Here is a 20791-nt window from a genome sequence, read left to right on the forward strand (position 1 = left end):
TGAGTTTAGATTTGAAAAGCCAGGCGACATGGATGGGACATATCTGTAGCCCCAGAACTGGAAGGTCAGAGATAGGCGTTTCCTATGGTCTTGCTGGCCAGCCAGTTTAGCAGGAATGGCAAGCTTCAGGTTCAGTGAGAGAACTTGTCTTAAAAATTACAGAAAGTAGAGTGCAATAAGAGAAGCCATCTGATGTCAACCTCTGGCCTCCATATGGGCATACTCTCCTGTATATATACAACATGCATGTGCGTAGTCATAAACACACACAAGATTTATCATTCATCGTGAACCAGTTTTCCACAAAGCTGAAGCCGGACTCATAAGCTCTTAATTTTAGATTAAAAAGAAACAGAGACTCCCTTCTAACTCCCCACTATTCAACACTCTACTGCTTATTCCCACAAGACCAATGACACCTATGTAATTATGCTGAGTTTGCTCAAATGTTTATATAAAGAATGACGGGATTTTTAAGCTTTCTGTTTCAAGCTTGTACTTTTATAAAATATAATAAAAATAATAGAAAAAGAGCTACATACTTTGATCTCAACTACTATAAAAATTTCCATGCTACTCACAATTGCAATGCTTCTCTCATTTTGGAGGGACGGCAAGTAGCTTGCACCAACCTCCCTTGAAAGCCCGAGTTACGTCCTAGCTTTAAACATGCCTCATTGACCTGTAGGCAGCCTATCACCCAGGAAGCGATCGATGACTCTTGAAGCTATTCACGTTTCCTGCCTGGGTACCATGCATTCCTTCCCAACCACAAGAAACAATATTTCTTCTGAAAATCTCACAAGGAATCAGACTCAAGTCTTGGTGTTTCCAGGTTTGTGATGAGAGCTTGAAGTATCTCCTGTTTTATGTGGCCTTATTTAGTTTTGTTTGTTTGGTTTTGGTTTTTGATAAATGTATCAAAAGAGCCAGATTTTAATATTATTGAAAGAACCAAAATTTAAAACCCATAAGGATTATTGGCTAAAATGTCTACCCTGAGAATTGTGCTGTATGAGCAGTTTATTATACACTTGCTGAGATCCATCTCCATTATAAGTAACTGTATAGGGTAATTATAAGTTACTTTCATTGTAAATATCTGTATAAGATAATACATACGAGTTGTTTCCAGCCACTTAGTGCATGTGACTGTTATAGTAACATAAAAACTAATAACCTGAACTCACCACCTGTCCTGCAAAAGAAATACTCCTCCACAAACTCTAAGCTCTTTATTTTAGAAAGTGTCTAAGAATTTCATGAATTCATTGTTTTTAATAGCTGAATAGTACTCCATTCTGTATATATACTACAGTTTCTGTATCCATTCCTCTGTTGAGGGACATCTGGGTTCTTTCCAGCTTCTGGCTATTATAAATAAGGCAGCTATGAACATAGTGGAGCATGTGTCCTTATTACATGTAGGACCACTTTCTGGGTATATGCCCAGGAATGGTATAGCTGGTTCCACAAGTAGTACTATGTCTAATTTTCTGAGGAATCGCCAAACTGATTTCCAGAGTGATTTTACCAGCTTGCAACAATGGAGAAGTGTTCCTCCCCACATCCTCTCCAGCATCTGCTGTCCCCTGAGTTTTTCATCTTAGTCATTCTGACTGGTGTAAGGTGGAATCTCAGTGTTGTTTTGATTTGCATTTCCCTGATAACTAAGGATGCTGAACATTTCTTTAGGTGCTTTAGAGCCATTTGAGTTTCCACAGTTGAGAATTCCCTGTTTAGCTCCCTGTATCCCATTTTTTTTAAATAGGGTTATTTGGTTCTCTGGAGACTAACTTCTTGAGTTCTTTGTATATATTGGATATTAGCCCTCTATCAGATGTAGGGTTAGTAAAGATCTTTTCCCAATTTGTTGGTTGCCATTTTTTCCTGTTGACTATGTCCTTTGCCTTACAGAAGCTTTGCAGTTTTATGAGGTCCCATTTATCAATTCTTGGTCTTAGAGCAGAAGCTATTGGTGTTCTGTTCAGAAACTTTTCCCCTGTGCCCATGTGTTCAAGGTTTGTCCCCAATTTCTCCTCTATAAGCTTCAGTGTGTCTGATTTTATGTATAGATCTTTGATCCATTTGGACTTGAGCTTTGTACAAGGAGATAAGAATGAGTTGATTTGCATTTTTCAGAATGCAGACCTCCAGTTGATCTAGCACCATTTGTTAAAAATGCTGTCTTTTTTCTACTGGATGTTTGTATCTCCTTTGTCAAATATCACTACAACCCACACTGGAAATGTTTCCAAACTGGAATATGAAGCTCATCCTAGCTACTCACACTGGCTTTTCCGCTACAATGGATAGTTTTAATAGTCAACTGGAATAACTAAGGAAGAGAATCTTCAGAAGGAATTGTCTAGATCAGATTGTCATGTGAGTTTACGTGTGAAGAACTGATATGGTTGTTAAAGACTAGCCTACTGTGGGCAGCACCATTCCCTAGGCCAAGGGTTCTGAGTAGTACAAGAATGGAGAAAGCTATCTGAGATCAAGTAAGTAAGCAGTGATTCATATTGTCTCCCGACAAGTTGGACTGAAACTTGGATTTGTAAGCCAAATAAACTCCTTTCTCCTCCAAAAATAGAACATTTGTCACCATATTTGATCACACCAGTAGGTAGGTATGAAACTAGAACATCTACCCTGTTCAATGGGTTTGTCTTATTTCAAGATACTTTCAATTTATCTCTTTTTTATACTAGCAACATCTTTCTTTTTCAGGGTTATTTTCAATATGTGCATGGCAACCTGTAATGTATTAGTCTATGTGGATGTCATAAAACTGGGTGGGTTACACAAAGGACACTTATTTTCCCCACATTTCTGAAGGGTGAAAGTTAAAGATCTGGGTGCTGGTAGAACTCCTTAGCATCTGAAAAGTTCTGTCTCCATACTTTTTTAGAAGTCATCATATGGTCTCCTCATCTGATCTTTCCTCTGTGTTTACACATCCAGGTATCTTTTATAAGAACCACAGATTTCCAAGCTTACAGTCCCACGTTGTCATTGTAAAAGCATATAACTCTTCAGTTAGTGAGCCCAAGGATATAGAAATGGTTTTAATGAACAAGTAATTCAAAGGTCTAGTTTTAAAAATTGTCAGTGACTGCAAGGAAGATTCAAATATACAAAGAAGTGAACATGTTGCTTCAAGATTTGGATGAAAAATCCACCAATTTGGAAAGAAGTTAAGCTCAGAGATATTTAGCTGAGAAGGGTAAGGGGAGGTGTGGATATAAGGTACATGGGAATCGTGGCAATGAAAAGATCAATAAATTATATTAGAGCCTTCCCCACCAAACCTTGAGCTGGGAAGATGTTTCATTGGGATAAAAGTGTTCACCATGCAAGTGTGAGGACCTAAGTTCAAATCCCCAGAACTTGGATAAAAGCTGGATGCTCAGTATAAGCTTTTAATCTAACATTCCTCCTGGGGCATAGAAGGCAGAAGATAAGAATTCCCAAATTCCCAAAGTGTGGCACACACACACACACACACACACACACACACACACATCATCATCATCAGTGCAAAGCAAGCACCAATGCTAGACCAGACTAAATAAAAGAAAGAATGCCAAAGATTCGAGACAGGATTGAAGAATAATTTAGAGAAATAAGCAATCATAACCACAGCATTAATGACCTCTGAGACATGATTAAGAAGTGAAACTTAATGAAGCTGTCCTATAGAAGACGTACAAACAGAAGACATAGAAATTCTCTTTAATAAATTATAGCAGATAATTCTCCAACTCTAGAGGAAAATTGGCTATACAATTGCAGGATGTAAATAGAACCCCTAGCAGATAGAATCATAAGAAAGATTTTTTCTGGGTCATAATTTAATCAAAATGACAATAGAGCAGAACAAAGATGCCACAAGTCATGAAAGAAGGTTCAAGTCATTGGTCTTCATGTGTTGATTTCTTTAGGGATTAAGGCTATTCAGGGAACCCAGTGTTCATACAAACAGTTATTATAATGCTCAGTGCTAACTTTGGAAAGAAACATATTACATGTGAACATTTTCTAAATCTAAATCTTTATCAAACAATTCACAAATAAGAAGAGATGTTTCCAAATATTAGGGTGTGTCTTTTGTCGACTTAACACAAACTTAGACATATCTGAGAAGCTGAACCTCAATTGAGAAGGTGCTTCCACAATACTGTCTTTAGACAAGTCTATAGGGCATTTTACTTATTAATGATTGGTATGAGCTACCCATGGGTGGTATAAGCCTGGGCAGGTGGAACTGGGTAGTATAAGAGAGTAGACTGAACAAGCCCTGAGCACGACAGTAACCAATGTTACTCAGTGACCTTTGCTTCAGACTTCAGGTGTTTCCTTCCTTCAATTCCTCACTCACAGTTCTGTGTTTGGTGCCAAGGACATGGTAAGATATATGTGCAGGTCCGCAAAACTGAGGGGTAAGGACAATCTTGTTTGCTTACCTATACACTTTCCCAGTACTGTAACAAAAAGATATAAAGTCCCCTTTGGAATGCAAAAGCCAACTGGAGTCATTTCTTCTGGGAACCACTTCTTGCAGGTAGTCACATGGTCACAGGCTATAGAAAAGAAACTAACATGGCAGACCCCTGAGGAAGGCACAGGCCTGGCAAGGACATGGATTTTAGCTCATTAGTCTCACTTAGACTGGCAATGAAGGTGAAGTGAATTAGAAGCAAATCAAAGAAGGAGTGGGATAAAATTTCTCTGGCTGTCATGGAACTCATTCTGTAGACCAGGCTGGCCTTGAACTCATGGAGATCTGCCTGCCTCTGCTTCCCAAGTGCTGGGATTAAAGGCATGCATTACCACCACTCAGCATAACTCTTAGATAGCTGTTGGATATCTCTTGGTTATATAGGATATCTTTTTTAAGTTTTTATTGACTCCAAATTATTTCAGACGAAAAAAGTTTATCAATCAGAAAAGAAACAATGGGTATTTCCCGTATTGTCTTCGGTTTGCCCAGCATACTTCACAAGACAAGGAAAACTTGGGGTCTGAGGAGAGGTTATATATTCTCATCCAGAACAATTCAAAGCAGAGAAGAGACCTGACCTTCCAGGGGTCCTCACTCTGGAGCAGACAGCCTACCAACCCTTTGCTGTCTTTTTATGTTTGTTTGTTTCTGGACTTAGAGGCATCTATTTGTTTAAAAACTATCTCAGGACCAACCGGTCCTGGGCAGTGGGAAACAGAGATCAGTGGGAGCCTCCTGGGAGAACTAAATCTGGTGAGGACACCTAACAGCTGGGTGGGTATCATGTTCAGCTTATACAGCTGCTCAAGTCAGTCATTTTGCTCTAGCAACCAGATTTCACGCCACCATGAGGCCTTTGCAGAATTAAATTGGTTTCCACCAGTAAACAGAGATGGTTATGTCTCTGTGTTACCCTCCTGCTTGTACTCAGAACCCTTCTCTGTGAAACCATTTAGGTGGCTAGCACATTTGCATGCTAATTAAATGGCTATGATTTTTTCACATAAAGAATTAAATACTGGCTGAATATTTGTTACTATAAGACTTAGATCTTCAACTTTTCCAGAAGTGATCAGTATTTTTCTTATACCCATTAATGCTGAGAATTTTAGTTCCTGTGAAGACAGCAGGAAGATGTTCAGAGCCACTTCAGAAACTGTTGAAACTTCTGTCCTAATCAGGTGAAAATTAGCATTTTTTAAAAAAATGATACTCATGTGAGTAACATAAAGATCAATTTTGAAAATCAAATACTCTAACACAATACAGGTCAGAGACATATTAAGGTGTTACTTACAGGGTAGGAAATGATGGTAGGAAAAAACTATTATCTTTATTTGCCTTAATTAAATCATTACACTCTCATAAAACCAGACAGTTTCATACAAAAACACTGTGATTCATAACATACCATGGTGGAGAATATGAGCCAATGGGATTCAAGTAACACTCACTGCCATTGTGTGGTGTGACAGAGTGCTCTCAGTACCTAGTGTATGTGCACAGTGTGCACAGACCCAAAAATGTTTGACATTGTGAAGTCACACAATGTCAAACAGGGGAGAACACCTCAGAGTTATCCTGTGGTGAATTCTGAATTAACTATTAGTCTTTAATATTTTTCTATCTTTGGCCCATGCATTTAGTACACAACACAATGTAGGGTTGTGGCTCACCATTTTAAGCCTGGGGCTTAGATGAACCAGAACTCACAGAAGGGCAGCATAAAGCTGTGTTACTGAACAGCAGTAGGAATGTGGAATGGTGCTCTGAGGCAGCGAGAGCACAGACCTGACTAAGACTATCTTTCTGGATTGTTACACCAGAATTAATCGCGCCACTTGTGAGGACAAGATGGACAGTAACTGTCAGGGATCAGAAGTAGCACCTGAAATCCTTTATATGGCTTCCTTTGACTTGAGCTCCCCGTGCTGGAACAGTACATTGACCTGTGCTTATGAAATACCGTCTGCTCATTTCTCTATCGGCAAGCAAGAAGTTAGCATCTTATCCCGAACTCCAACTTCAACTACCTCAAAAGAGTCTTTCCTTCTAAATCTGCATCACAGTCACTTGTGGCCAGATCTACCCATCAGTCTGGGTTTCTGTGTCCCTGGGCTTTTTACATTTTTGAAGAGTTATGAACAAGAATATAAGCAAAAATATATTATGCAATCTAAATGCATCCCATGAAAACTAACTTTTCTCTTTTGTCTGAAATTTATTTAACAAACCCTGTTGTAGTCTTTCAGCATAATAAGTAAAATAAATAAATCATCTGTATTGATTGTCATGATCAAGTAAGTTTTGTTTATCACAGGTCTTGGTGAGACATTGTGATAATTTGAGTTACTTTTAATTATTTTGTTTTACATTGTATATTCATGGTACTTACTAGTCCAGTTGTTCTGCCAACTTTAGCTCTTATCAGGTTTTATTTATCAGAAGCCACTGGCTATTGCTTTTAAAATATAAAGAATGCTACGTGTTGTAGCAGTTTCAATTTTCCTTCTCTAAGGGTCTCATCTGAAGGACTTCCTCTCAGACTTTCTGTTTCTTGGACTATCTCCAGGCACAGTTGTTACCCAGATACTCTGTTGGATCAACATTCCTGGGAACTTTTCCTTTTTTCTTTTTTCTTTTTTTTTCCATTTCTCAAGAGAATATCCTGCACATTCATCAGAAATTCCAAAGAAAGGGAATGTAGGAATTGTCTAAGTCCTTGAGCTACCTCCCTACAGCTGACACTTGGCTGAATAAAGAATTCTGTGAAGTGAAGTGAATTGTGTGCTTTATCTCAAATATTGGAGGCAGCCGTCTGCTACCTTTTATTCTTCTGCCTTTTCAGTGTTATGTAAGGAAACTAGAAAACTCTGCAAATGTGTCCATGATTCCTGGTTGCCCAGCTCTGCTTCATGGACAGGGCAGGACAGATGAATAGCTTTCTTGCTGGAAGTTCCCAGATGTACAAGTCTGGAGTTTTTTTTATCTGAGCTGTTCTGTTTCCATAGACAATGCACCTGCTCTCTCCATCTTGAGGAGCATATATGTGCCTGCTTGCCAGGAACCTAGGATGAAGCAGAGTTATGCCTACCCAGAGTTTACTTCCTGTTAAACTTGCTGGTCCTTAGTGCATTTTATCCGTCACCCCTGTGTGTTTCTGAGATAACTCTCTATGGTATATCATATCATATCGTATCGTATCGTATCATATCATGTCATAATTATATATACTACTTTCTTGATACCCTCTACTAAAATGATTGGAAGAAACATGGAGGCTCAAGTGTTTAAGTGTTTAAGTGTGTGTGTGTGTGTGTGTGTGTGTGTGTGTGTGTGTGTTGTAAACTGGCTGACGTGAGTGGGGGTGTCTGAACTTCAAACCTATGTTCTGACCTTCTAATCAAAGCACCCGAGCCTACCTGAGGCTATGTAAGGCTTTGAGGATCTCTGTGAGGCTCCGTGGAACTCCATGGGGGCTCTATAGGGCACTGAGGAGCTCTGTGGGGCTCTATGGGATTCTAATGGGTTCTAGGAAGCTCTGAGCAGTTTACTTCACAGGCTTTAGAAGTGGTGCTCACACATTGGGAACTTTTTCATTCTAATTTTGTCCTAAAAAAAGTTTGTCAAAATCTCTTTCCATCTTCTCTTTCTTATTGTGTGTTTGTGTGGCTGTAATTACAAAATGGAGGAAGAGTAATGCCCTCAAGGGTCAATGTGCTGAGCTTACTGTGAGTCTATGTAACTGCAGAGTAGCCTGAAGGCTGGGTGAGTGAACAGAGCAGTATGAGATCCAAGGGGTCTTGGAAGGGGTGATCTAAGGTGTTTGTAGTAAATGGAGAAGAGGACACAGATATTAAACTGCAGATCAGACCATGAAAACTGAGGAGAGATATCAAAGGCCCTAGGGTAGGAAGGTGGAATTCAGAGCACAGCACCATAGTCTTGTTTACCTGGAGACTTAGATATAGATTTTCAGAAGAGATAGAACATGGGAAACCATAGTCAAGGACAAGGTTTCTGAGAAAGGAAGAAATGGTGGCTTGTTTCCCATGGAAAACAGAGTGAATTGGTAGAAACATCACAAACAGTAGACCCCTCCAGCAAGGATGATCCCTCAACATTTGTTCAGAAATGGAACGATGATGGTCCAGCCTGAGCTGATGCAGAGTATGTGTGTGAGGACATTCCACGCCTAGGGAAAACTCAGCACCTAGCAATGCTGATGTGTCAGTGAAGTAAACATGATTGTAACACAGGAGACGATTCAACCAATGTTGATGCGACAGACAGTAACAGGTAACTAAGCAGGTAAATTTGGAGGTACTAATTTCAATTGAGAAATACTTATTTCAGGAGACTAGAGAAAAGAATTCCCCATCAAAAAGAGATAAATGTTGAAGTAGAGCCAATGATTGGGTTGGAGAGAATTCTCTTTGGACTATTGGGAATCTTATATAAGCTGTGCATGCCTGTTTTGCGTTACCATGGAAACTGGCCTAGGGTATCCTCCAGCCTTAGGATACATACTTTTCAGTCACAATTCGGTTTATCAGAGCATAGAAGACTGAGCCCCTTTCCTCAGGGGTACAACACAAAGATAACACAGAAACTGTACTTTCTGAGTCATACTTTAGGTGAGGGATTGTACTATGTTTCATGTATCTCATGAAACATACAATATGACTTTATAAGTCAACAAGATTCAAATGTTGTTCCCACTCACTCTAAGGAAGCCTAGGGTTAGAGAAATGATATACTTTCCAAATGCTTCTCATGTGTAGTGGGATTGGAAACAAAGCCCTGGCCACCCCTTCTATCACCATGATTCTCTGACTCACCACTCCCTTCCTCCAGCCATCCTGTGTGGCAACTGAGCCTACCAGCAGGCTCAGAGATTTTGTCCTGACTACTGAGATGTTAGTATATTGTGTCCCATCTACCGAGTTTGTTTCTTCCTCTCTAAAAAGAGTCAAGTGCATTGGGAACAGTGCTGGGCTAGATGCCATGGACACATACCACTTAGACAGGGTGGACTTTGCTCTTAGCAGTACCAACTGGGAGATGCCAGAGCACATATCAGTTAAACCCTAGGCCCCGTGTCTCCAGCAGGCACCACCCAAATGAGCAAGAACTTCCCACCGAGCCCCCTCCCAAGCCACAGAGCATGAAAAGGCTGCTGAGAAATAAGGGTTTTCGTCTTACTGGCCAGAATTCTGGTCGGCTAAAGAAATTTACGGGTTAGGAGCCACCAGGCATTGTGCCAGCCCAAACTGGCACTCCTAACAGAGGCCACAAAGCAAGAGGGTGAGGACAACCAGTCTCCCTGCTTCTGAATGGCCCCACAGGAACCACAGCACTCCAGCCTCAAAGAGTTATGAGTTCTGGCATCCTGCCGTGAAAGGAACAGGCATCTTCCCTCTGTCAACTGCCGTTGACAAGCCAAAAACATGATTCATGGCTCGTGAGAATGGCTGCTTTCTTCACAGCCACTCTCTGGCTTCTCTTTGGGCCCAGGAATAATTGGCCACAATCAACCCACCCAAAGAAGAGGTTCCCCCCCACATACCCCCACTACATCACTCTTCCTTCTGAGGACAATGGCTTCACCCAATGTGGTGAGGGGGAAGTTTAACCAAAGGAAAAACTGAGCCCACACTGATAAAACATCAGTGTTATCAAGGGACAGCCAGGCGTGAGAGCTGCAGCACCCCTGCCTTGTGGTGACTCTTGGGATCCCTTTGTGTGTATTTCTCAACTGCTTCTAAGCATGGGTGTGTGTCCCTCCCTAAGGAGGTGTTTGGTGTTTTAAACATCTCTCCTTGTCACATTCACATCTTCTGCTCCATTAGAACATACCGATTTTGTAAAGGGCATGGCAGTTCCTTTCAGAGAGCAGCTTCATTGGCAGCGTAGCTTATAGTAGGTACTAGCACTGACTACGGAATATGCAGTAGGTGCTGGGAAATGCTGTCACCAAGGCTCCATCAAACTCTGCCAGCTCAGAAGTATTTCTGCATGATCAAAACATTAAGTACCATTCATAAGGAAGTGTTGTTACCGATGACCGTTTACACCAGGCCAGTCTTGCATAAAGGAAGGTATGCGGGGGCTTCCTCCCTTTCTATGTTAACATGTTGAACTATGCTTAAAAAGAACAAAAAATGAATCCAGATGTGCTTTTGGTATGGAGTTGAGGCAATTCCACAGTTTCTTCTAAATTCCAAAATGACTTTTTGACGCAAAAATAGAGATGCTATTAACATAGTTTGGTCCTTAAGCGAGGAGCATGGCCCGCTCTGGCTGGCAGTACCTCTCACAGAGAGACCCCCTAAGTGTGAAGTTGAAATGGTGAAGGCTAGGAGCACTGTCTTTGTTTCCACATTAAAGGGAAAAGGAGCCGGAGGTCAGCCTTGCAGCCCCCTCTCCCTGACCAGCTAAGCAAGGTTGGTGGGAGGTGGGGGGCAGGGAGGCCTGTTGTCACCACAGCCCCTTGTCTTCCCCATCAATCAGCCTCTGTAATTCTCAGAACAGCCAACTAGAATGATCTTGCTTACATCTTCAGCATGACCTTAACCACTTCATGGCAAAAGCAGGCTTTTCCCACGTATGCATAATTTGGTGGTTTAGAATCTGAAAAGATGAATGAATTAAATGAATATATTTCTTGGAGCTGATATTAGAAGATGATCATTGAGATTATGTAAAGTAATCTTAAGTAGCATGGGAAAACACTAGACTGTCTATTTCTTTCTCTCAAGTTTGTTATTGCAAACGTACTCTATCAGACATTCAACAAACTCACACCAAATTAAGAAATCTGATAAGAGTAATATTTATTAAAACAAGTATATAAATATGTGAGGAGGCATATACCTTTTCCAGTTAGATTTGTCTTATTTTGTGTGTGTGTATTACATGTGTGAGTAGCATATGAGTGTGCGCATGTGCTGGTGTGTGAGCTGTGCATTCTCAGAGGCTGGAGGAATTACTTGTGCATCCTGTTCTATCTCTTTCCACGTTATTCTCTTCACTGGTGCTCTTACACTGAACCAGTAGCTATGTGTACAGCCAACGTGCCCCTGGGACTCCCTCCATTGGCCTCATCCTACTTGGGCTCTAGGCATGACCACACCAGTTTTTAATGAGGAGTCTGGACCTTTTTTCTGAGCTCTTTGTGATTGCATACTAGTGCAGCTTTTGTCTACTGAGCATCTCCTCTGCCTCCGCTAAGTGTTATTTTTTTAAACTGCTTAATATATATGATTGTAAATGTGTAGTCACAGCTGTGACTTCTTAGGTAGAGGGACTTATAGAACCAGAAACCAACACAATATGCCACTGAAATAAACAAAATCTATGTGTGTGTGCCTCACTAGGGACACCAATGTCCTCCAGTCTGTCACATGCCTGAATTACCACTCACTCTCCACCCTGTCATCTACATTCTAATATTACACACTGTGGTAGCCTGGTTTGTTTGTAGACTTCTTTTCAAAATAACCCAGGTGCCTGATGTTTTCTTTCTTCCACACAAAATACTTCCTGCCCAATAAACCATTGTTTATGTTGCATTCCTAGACCATAGGAATGGTTGCGTTGAGGACGTCTTTCCTAGACCATAGGAACATCTGAACACATTCTTCTCTGTGTGTCTACATCATCATAGTGTTGGTCATCCTCACTGTAATGATTATCTCCTCTATTACAACTCTTGAGGGTCAGGAATCATGCCGTCTCCTATACCTTAACAGCTCCAAACAGTTCTAAGAATCATAGTAACTCAGCTCCATCCCTGCTTCCACTGCCAATCTCGAGTGCCTCAACTCCACCCAAGACCTGGATTCTCTCTCATTGATGTTTAAGGGTATTCAGACACAGAGTAGCCATTAACTCCATTGTAAGTAGAGGTCCCAGGAGATAAGGTATAACATAACGGGGAGTGGAACCCTCCACAGAGAGAGAGATTTAGATGACTCTCTTGGACTTAACCCCCAAGGTGAAGTTGGATAAACTTGCAAGAACACATTCGCACCCTGGGGAATTTTGGGCTCTAGGATGAAAGCCAATATCATGGTTGACACAAAGTGTTTTTCCAGATTATAGTATTGTTTTATGAGGCACTCTGAAAGAATAGAAAATGCGTTCCATTTGTACTTGTGTATTTATGTGTATTTCTCTGTGTCTGCCCATGTGAATGCAGTTCCTGAGGAAGCCAGAAAAGGACATTGGATACCTTGGAATTGGAATTGCTGGCTACGGGGAGCTACTTGGTATATGGCCACTGGGAAAAGAACTCAGAATCTTCTAAGGCAGGGAGAGATGAACTTTATCTCTAGACCAAAAGTATATAAAATTTTGAGTGATTTATTAAAGAAAATAAATTCATGCTTATATTGGAATGATCTTAGAGTATCTAGAGCATTCATAAGTCATGTAAATAACATGCTAAATAAGTCTCTTATGTGTCAACTTAAGCTACTGTAACAAAATCCTACACACTGGGTGGCTTACATAGGAACTCAAGGTCAGTGTACCAGCCTGATCATATCTCTCCAATCAGCTTGCAGAAGCTAACTTCTCATCATGATGGCAAACAAGAGACAGAAAGAGGGAAAGTTAGGAGAATAAAGAAGGGGCTAGAAGAGCAGAGAATATGTGTAGGGAGGGAAAAGGAGGGGACTCTTGCTATTTCTTCCTTATCTTATAAAGAAACCATCTCTGCCAGATAAAGACGACTTATAATTCAAGATCTCTCTAATGGTTTGGATATAAAATTTCTTTCACAAGCGCATATTTTTAAACCTGTGGTTTAAACACAGCTGATGGTATAGAACGAAGAGTTTGTGGAACCCAGCGGAGAACCTAGAGAGGAAGTTGGCCAGCAGAGGGTGGGCCTTGAGGTTTATGGTGTAGTCCTGTTTCCTGCCCCATCTTTGCCTCCCGATCTGCTAGGTTGTGAGCAAGCGGCTATCACAGAGCCACCTGTCACCGTTCCTTCCCCAGCACGGATGATATTCCACCCAACTATTTGCTAAATTAAGTAATTTCTTCTTTAAATAGATTCTTATTAGATATTTGGTAACAACAACAAGAAAAGTAATCAATAGAGTCATATGCTCTCAATTTTACCACTTCATGTATTAATCTTTGAGTAAACTTGGGGCTTAGAGCCTTAGTAATGAGTCAGGAAACACAAATGTTCATTCCATAGCACTTATCTAAATGCTGCTAATTTGCCCATAAAACATAGCAAAATATGATAGCCAGCTCCTAAAACAGTCATCACCATTTACTACCTATCAATAACCATGTCTTCATAATCTTCCAACACTGAATAGGGCTAGTCCCTATAAACAACCAAGTGTTGCAAGAATTACAGTATAGGGCCTGATTAAAAACATGTACTACCGCATTTAAATCAGTTGCTCTAGGGAAAAGCACCTGTTGTCAGGTCAATTTATACCAGCAGCCCTCCAGAGAGGTCCACACAGCAAGAAACAGATGCATAGGAGACCTGTAAAGTTCTTAAACATAGATGTACTGGCAGAAACACAGCAAAGCTTGGACAGAAAGGGAGATGGTGCAAAATGTGGAGAGGTCATTGGTTACCAAGCTTCTTTTTTTTTCTTTCTTTTTTGAAAATTTTATTTTATTTTAATTTATTTACATTTCAAGTGTTATCTCCTTACTCAGTTTCTCCCTCTCCTGGAAAGCCCCCTCCCCTATTGCCCCTTCTACTGCTTCTATGAGCATCTTCCTCCACCCACCCACCCACCCACTTTCACCTCCCCACCCTCAAGTCCCCAGTGCTGGGGCATCTATCAGACTTTCATAGGACCAAGAACCTCTCCTCCCATTGATGTCTGCCACAGCTGTTGTCTACTACATATGCAGCCAGAGCTATGTGTACTCTTTGTTTTTTTTTTTTTTTTTTAATTTTATTTTAGGTCACCAAGCTTCTAAAGGCAGAAACAGACCATGAATAGCGCTCTACTCCAGAATGCACTGCATTTCATGTAAAGGAAGCACGAGTAGGTAGAAGCAAGAACTCAGAGTGGAGATAAATGGCATCGATCAGTGCCCCAAGATAAGGGTAGAACCAAGTCCTACCTGGTGTCTGTCTGTCTGTCTGTGTCTCTCTGTCTCTGTATCTCTCTCTCTCTCTGTATGTGTACTATGTACATGAATTTGCATGTGAGTGGTTGCACATATGTAGGGGTATGCATACACATCTGTGGTTGTTGTTAGGCATCATCTTTCATGCTTTCCCAACCTTATTCATTGAGGCAGGGTATCTCAATCAAGCTCAGAACTTGTTGATATAGTTGATCTCAAAGTTTCCACTTTCTGGGTCTGGAATTCCAGGTGAGCAGCCACACCTACCTGACACTTATAACAGTCTCTGGGATCCAAACTCAGGCTTTCTTCCTATGTGGCAAGTGCTTTAACCATCGATTCATTTCCTTAGCTCTTGAGGAACTTACAGTAAAAGTATGCTGAACTTCAGAATTGGTCTGAATTGGTCATTCATTTGTGCCTCAGTGCTCTTTTTACTGGGAAAGGTACCTACAATGTTCTTTCCGTTTCTGTATGTTGGTGAAGAGAGAGATGACATATGTCTTCTAGTCATAAGATAAAAGGAACTGTAAAAGGTCTGGGTAGATTTATTTGCATCTGAATTTGATTTATAAAATCAATTCTTGGACATGGAACTGATAATACATATAATAGGATGTGTTAGTGGACTACTGTGCAGAAGGGCTTCATATGAAAATAAGACATGAATCAATGGGTGCCAGGGAGGAGTGAACAAGCACCACAGATAGCCCCCAAGAAGGCCTCAGTGATGCCTGCATCTGATATCCATTTTTGTATATTGCCTTTTCCAACTTGGAAGAGGACCAACTCACTGAAACTTGTAGGTATAATAGTGTGAACTTTGACTATGGGTCTTAGAAGATACTGAACTCATATTAGAGCCTTGGCTCTGGTCGAAGACAGAGCTTCCATATCTGAGGACACCAAGCCCTATGGAATGACCTTCTGGCAAGAACTGGGGCCTCTCAACTCTGGCCACTACTAACTTGGTGACATATGAAGGATTTTCTTGTAACTGGATCCTCCTGCTCCAGGCAAGCTGTCTGGAGAGAGATTTGAAACTACAACCGTGTAGGAAAGCTTATAACCCACAGAAGTGGTGGGGATCATGTGCTGGTGCTTAGACTTATAATAACTTCTTTAAAATTTAAAATATTTTTATTTATAAACTATATTGTATTGTAACATTTTACACACACACATACACACACACACACACATACACACATTGCTAATATTCACCTCCTCATTATCATCATGCATCCCCATTCTCCTTCCTCTGGCCTCTTTTTCTTTCTCCAAAATAATTTCTTCTTAGTTTTTATATTGTATTTATATATGTGAAACTATTGTTAAATCTAGATTCTTGACATGAAAGAAAATGCTCTATTTGTATTTCACCTGCCCTGATTACTCCCTCTTTCTTCATTTCTTTCACTTCCTTTCCCTTACACATATTTCTACTCATACTTACATCTCACACACCCACCTATATACATGTAGATACACTGAAACCTAGATTCCACATATGAGTGGAAGCATGTAATATTTATCTTTCTGGGCCTGGCTTATTTTGCTTAACATGATCTCTAGTTTCACCTGTTTTCTGGCAAATGACAAAAGTTTCTTTGCAACTGATTGAGTCTGTTTTGTGGATGAATATCACATTTTCTTTATGTGTTCATTTGTACACATAAAGTGTACCTAGACTGCTTACATATCCTGGCTGCTTGGAATAGTGTAGCAATAAACATACATGTACAAGAGTTTCTGTGGTTTCTGACTTAAGCATACTTAGCTGTACCCAGAGGAGGCATAGCTGGGTCACATTTACTTTTAGTTTCTTAATGTACCCCTTGCCAATGAGCAATGCAGAAAGCCACCACTTCCCTCGTATCTTTAACATAATTTGTTTGTTTCCTTGGTTTTAGCCATTCTTACTGGAGAGAAATGGACTGTTGGCATAACTTGAATTTGAATTTCCTTGAGGGATGAGAATGTTCAGCATTTCCTTCTAAATTTACAGGTCATTTGTATGTTTTCTTTTTGGCAATTTGGGGTTTGTAGTTAATTTTTATAGTTCCTTATAAATTTTATCTAGAAATTGTCTGTTGGATGTATAGTTGGCAAACGTTCTCTCCGTTCTGTAAGCACACTGCTTCCTCTGCCACACAGAAGCTTTCTATTTTCAAGAAATCATATTCAACTTGCTATTATTTGCTAGACTATGAGTTTCAGTTTCAGAAAGCCTTTGCCTATGCTTATATTTGAAATATTTTTTCCCATGTTTTTCTCTAACAGTTTCAATGTTTCAGGTCTTACACTAAAGTATTTAATCCATTTCAAACTGATTTTTTTTAAAACAGTGTGGAAGATAGGGGTATAATTTTATTCTTCTACAGATGGATATCCAGGCTTTATAGCACCATTTGTTGAAGAGGCTGTTTTTTTTTTTTTTTTTTTTTTTTTTTTTTTTTTTTTTTTTTTTTTTACTAAAACTCCTTTTTTGGCACCCTTCTTAAAAGTTAGTAGGACATAGCTGCCAGGGATTATTTCTGGGTTCACTATTGCTTTTCCATTGGTCTCTCTCTCTCTCTCTCTCTCTCTCTCTGTGTGTGTTTGTGTGTGCTTGTGTGTGTTTAGTCTTTGTGCCACTACCATTTTGACACTATGGCTCTGTAACATAATTTGAGAACCAGGAATTGGGATGCCTCCTCCAGCATTGCTCTTTCCGCTCAGAATTATGTTCACTATTTAAGGTCCTGTAGGGTTCCATATCAATTTCAGATTTTTTTCTAGTTCTTTATGTAATTTTAGTGACATTCTTATGAAGATTGCACTGACTCTGTAGATTTCGTTTGAAAGTATAGTTGTTTTCTCATGATAAGTTTTGCAGATCTATAAGTAAGGCGTGTCTTTCCATCTTCTAGACTCTTCAACTACTTTCTTCAGAATTTTAAAAATATTATCGTAGAAACCTGTCACCCATTTGGGTAGACTTATTCTAGTAATTCTTTTTGAAGTAATATGAATGGGATATCTCCTCTTATTTACCCTTTTTGGTGACTTCATTATTGGTATATAGAAAAGGGGTGGATTTACGCCTGTTGACTTTATGTCCTGCTATTATGCTAATAGTGATGATCAGATTTATGAGTTATTTTGGTGGACTCTTTAGCATTTCTAAGTATAGAATCATGTTTTCTGAAAATTGGGATAATTCAATCTCTTCCCTCTTTATGCCCCCTTTTTCCTACTCTTCTCATATTCTCAAATTAAAACTTTAGGCATTATATTCAGTAGGTGCACAAAGCCTTTGCTGTGTTAAGGAATCCCCCTTTTATGTCTGGTTCCCTGTGGCTTTTATTACATGTGTTTGTACAGCTTTGATAGCTCCTCTTCTCCACCAGAGAGCTGTAGGAGAAGCCAGGTGCTCCCTGCTCCTTTACTCCCTGTGGACTTCCACTTTCTCTGCAATTTACCTCTGTCCTAATACCCCAGTTATGATTCCTAACCCTTCTCATTTTTATTTCCTTGGAAAAAGTCTACACCAACCCAAATCTTCATACACATCACATTACATGGTGATAACTTCTAATTGTAATTTTACCCTAGAAGTCTTAGAGTAACTGTTTTACAGTAGCCACACATTATATGCTTCTTGGTTTGATTTTTTTAAAGCAAAATATTATGTAGTAAGAAAGTAAAATATGCCCCTTTCTGTTCCCTGCAGTGGGGGATATGGAGCGTGAAGTAACCACCTCTTGTAGCCAGGCAGAACTTCCAAATGGGGGGGGGGATAAGAAAACCAACCAATCCACAAAACCTTCCACTCAAAATGTTTCTTGACTACAAAAAGTGCAAGTACAAACATGGATCAGAGGCTAAGGGAATGCCCAAACAGGGACTGGTCCAACTCGAGACCCATCCTGTGAGCAAGAACCAATACCTGACACTATTCATGATACTCTGCTATCACTATTAATGATACTGCTGTGCTTGTAGACTATAACTTAGCCTAATGGTCTTCTCATAGGCTTCATCTAGCAGCCAACCAAAACAGCTGCAGAGAACCAAACACAAACATAGGATGAAGCTTGGGGAGTCTAATGGAAGATGTGGGAGAACGATTGAGGGACCAGGAGAGGGTAGGGACTCTATAGCAAGACCAACAGAATTAATCAAATTAATGGAAAAAGAAAGAAGAATAAATGAAATCAGCCACTTCCCAGGTTTAAGGTAAGAAACCCCACTACTCTCTGTGATGTCATAGAACATGATTCACCTTGGACAAGATACTTGCTTCCAAAATGCTGGTATTCACTGTCCCATGTGTTAAAAACATGCATCTAAAGGATGCATAGAAATTCTCTAGTCAGACAGCATGGCAGCCCAGTACAGTCAGTTGCTGCTAGACTCCATTAAAGCCTGCAGAGTCAGACTAGTACTAGATTATGAAACTGATAAACCAAGACAAACAGCTATCCCATACCACTGCCTGTTTATCACCAGAAAGAAATGCCCCCAGAATTTCTATGCATGAGGATAGATAACTCTTAGGACCAAAGCTTCTAACAGCTGCAGTCAAATGACTGGTTTTGTAAGGAGGTGCAGCAGCCGCTGGAGCTGGGAGCCATGCCCAACTTCTAGCTGGAAGTGCCACCTTAAGCCAGGCATTACCATATCTCTTATCCTCAGTGTCCTTATCTGTACAAAGAAGACAGCAGTTGTGACAACCTAGGGTTATTCAAGAAAAGGTATGTGTGACAAGAATGATTTAATGTGTCTGTTCTTCCTTTGGAAGAATTGCTTTGACATTAAGTGAGAAACTGAATAGTTGGGTTAACTTTTTTGTAAGGAGACAATATGTTAAGATTCAATTGTCACATCAGAACTGAGATTTGTAGGGACAGAAGATGATGCCATGTTCTCTGAATATGACTACGTTAATAATACTTTCCCTCAGGTATTGAGATATGATATCAAGGAATGGGCATTGTGCCCTCAATTTCTAGTTAAATTTGTACTGAAAAAAATTACAGGAAAGGTAAATGTGCTTGGGCTCGGAAAGTGACCCAGAGTTCTCCAAGGTTTCTCCTATGGCCTTCCTGTTCAGAAAGAAGCAGCTTGTTTATAAAGATGTTGGGGCCTGGACTGATTTTCTTCTATCTACATGTTTCTATTGTCTTTGATGATTAAGTTCCTCAGTCTACAAAGCCTCCCTTGAAACCCTGGCTTTCCAGAGTTTTTCAGTATGAATTCAAATCTCTCTGGTCATGCAAGCTTCCGGGGACATTGCTAGTCCTCCCAGTCATTCCCCCACACTTGTCACCATAGTGTGATGATGCTCTTTACTGACCAGCTTGTCCAAAGCATTTGTGGTCCTTGAGCACAGAGTCCATCTGTACCTTCAGTTGTGTACTTTCAAGAGTGCTGAGTAGCTGTTCAGTAATATTTATCCTCAAAGATTGGAAAGGAAGGATGAAGTGGGGAGGGAGATAAAAGAGGAAGGAAGGAAAGAGAAAATGGAATGTACAGGAGAGAAGTAATGAGTGTTGATAAGGCTTAGGTACCCTCCTGTTCTGTTTCGCTTGTAGTTAATTATCACAGGTCCTGTTATTTCAATTTTGCACAAGAGGGAACTTAGTCTTGGGAATTGGCAAGCACTGTACAGGCACCAGGTGACAGACTGATAGGAAATGTTGCAGTACATAAGGCGAACAGGTTTAGCATAGAGGATAAGATGACTAGCTATGGATTTGGGTTCTTCATTGGGGACACTAAGGACTGATTATTGCAAGTGTTCCTATTAACGCCAAACTAATCCAGGGAACTGAACACTATCGTTAAATTGGGATGTTTTTAGGCAATGGAGTAGGAATCATTTTTATATAGCATTTTGACACATCAGTGCTGAGGTCTGGCACAAGGTCTCAACAGGAGCATGTAGTAAATAGGGAGGTGGCAAGCCAGACAAATGAAAAAGAAGAGTGACGGATCTTGCCAATGGGTCTCAAGAAAGCTACCAGTCGACTGTGCAGAGGCAGCAAGGTTGCTTTTGCATGCTGTCTCCCAGCTGATGATGCATCTGATAGAATCCTTTCTTTGGCTCTGGCTATGGCTTCCAGTCCCTATACTCTGATCTGCATCTCTACACCTTTATCTCAGTTTTAGGAAAACTTC

The sequence above is a fragment of the Apodemus sylvaticus genome, chromosome 6 (genome assembly GCF_947179515.1).
Source record: "Apodemus sylvaticus chromosome 6, mApoSyl1.1, whole genome shotgun sequence".
Taxonomy (NCBI): Eukaryota; Metazoa; Chordata; class Mammalia; order Rodentia; family Muridae; genus Apodemus; species Apodemus sylvaticus.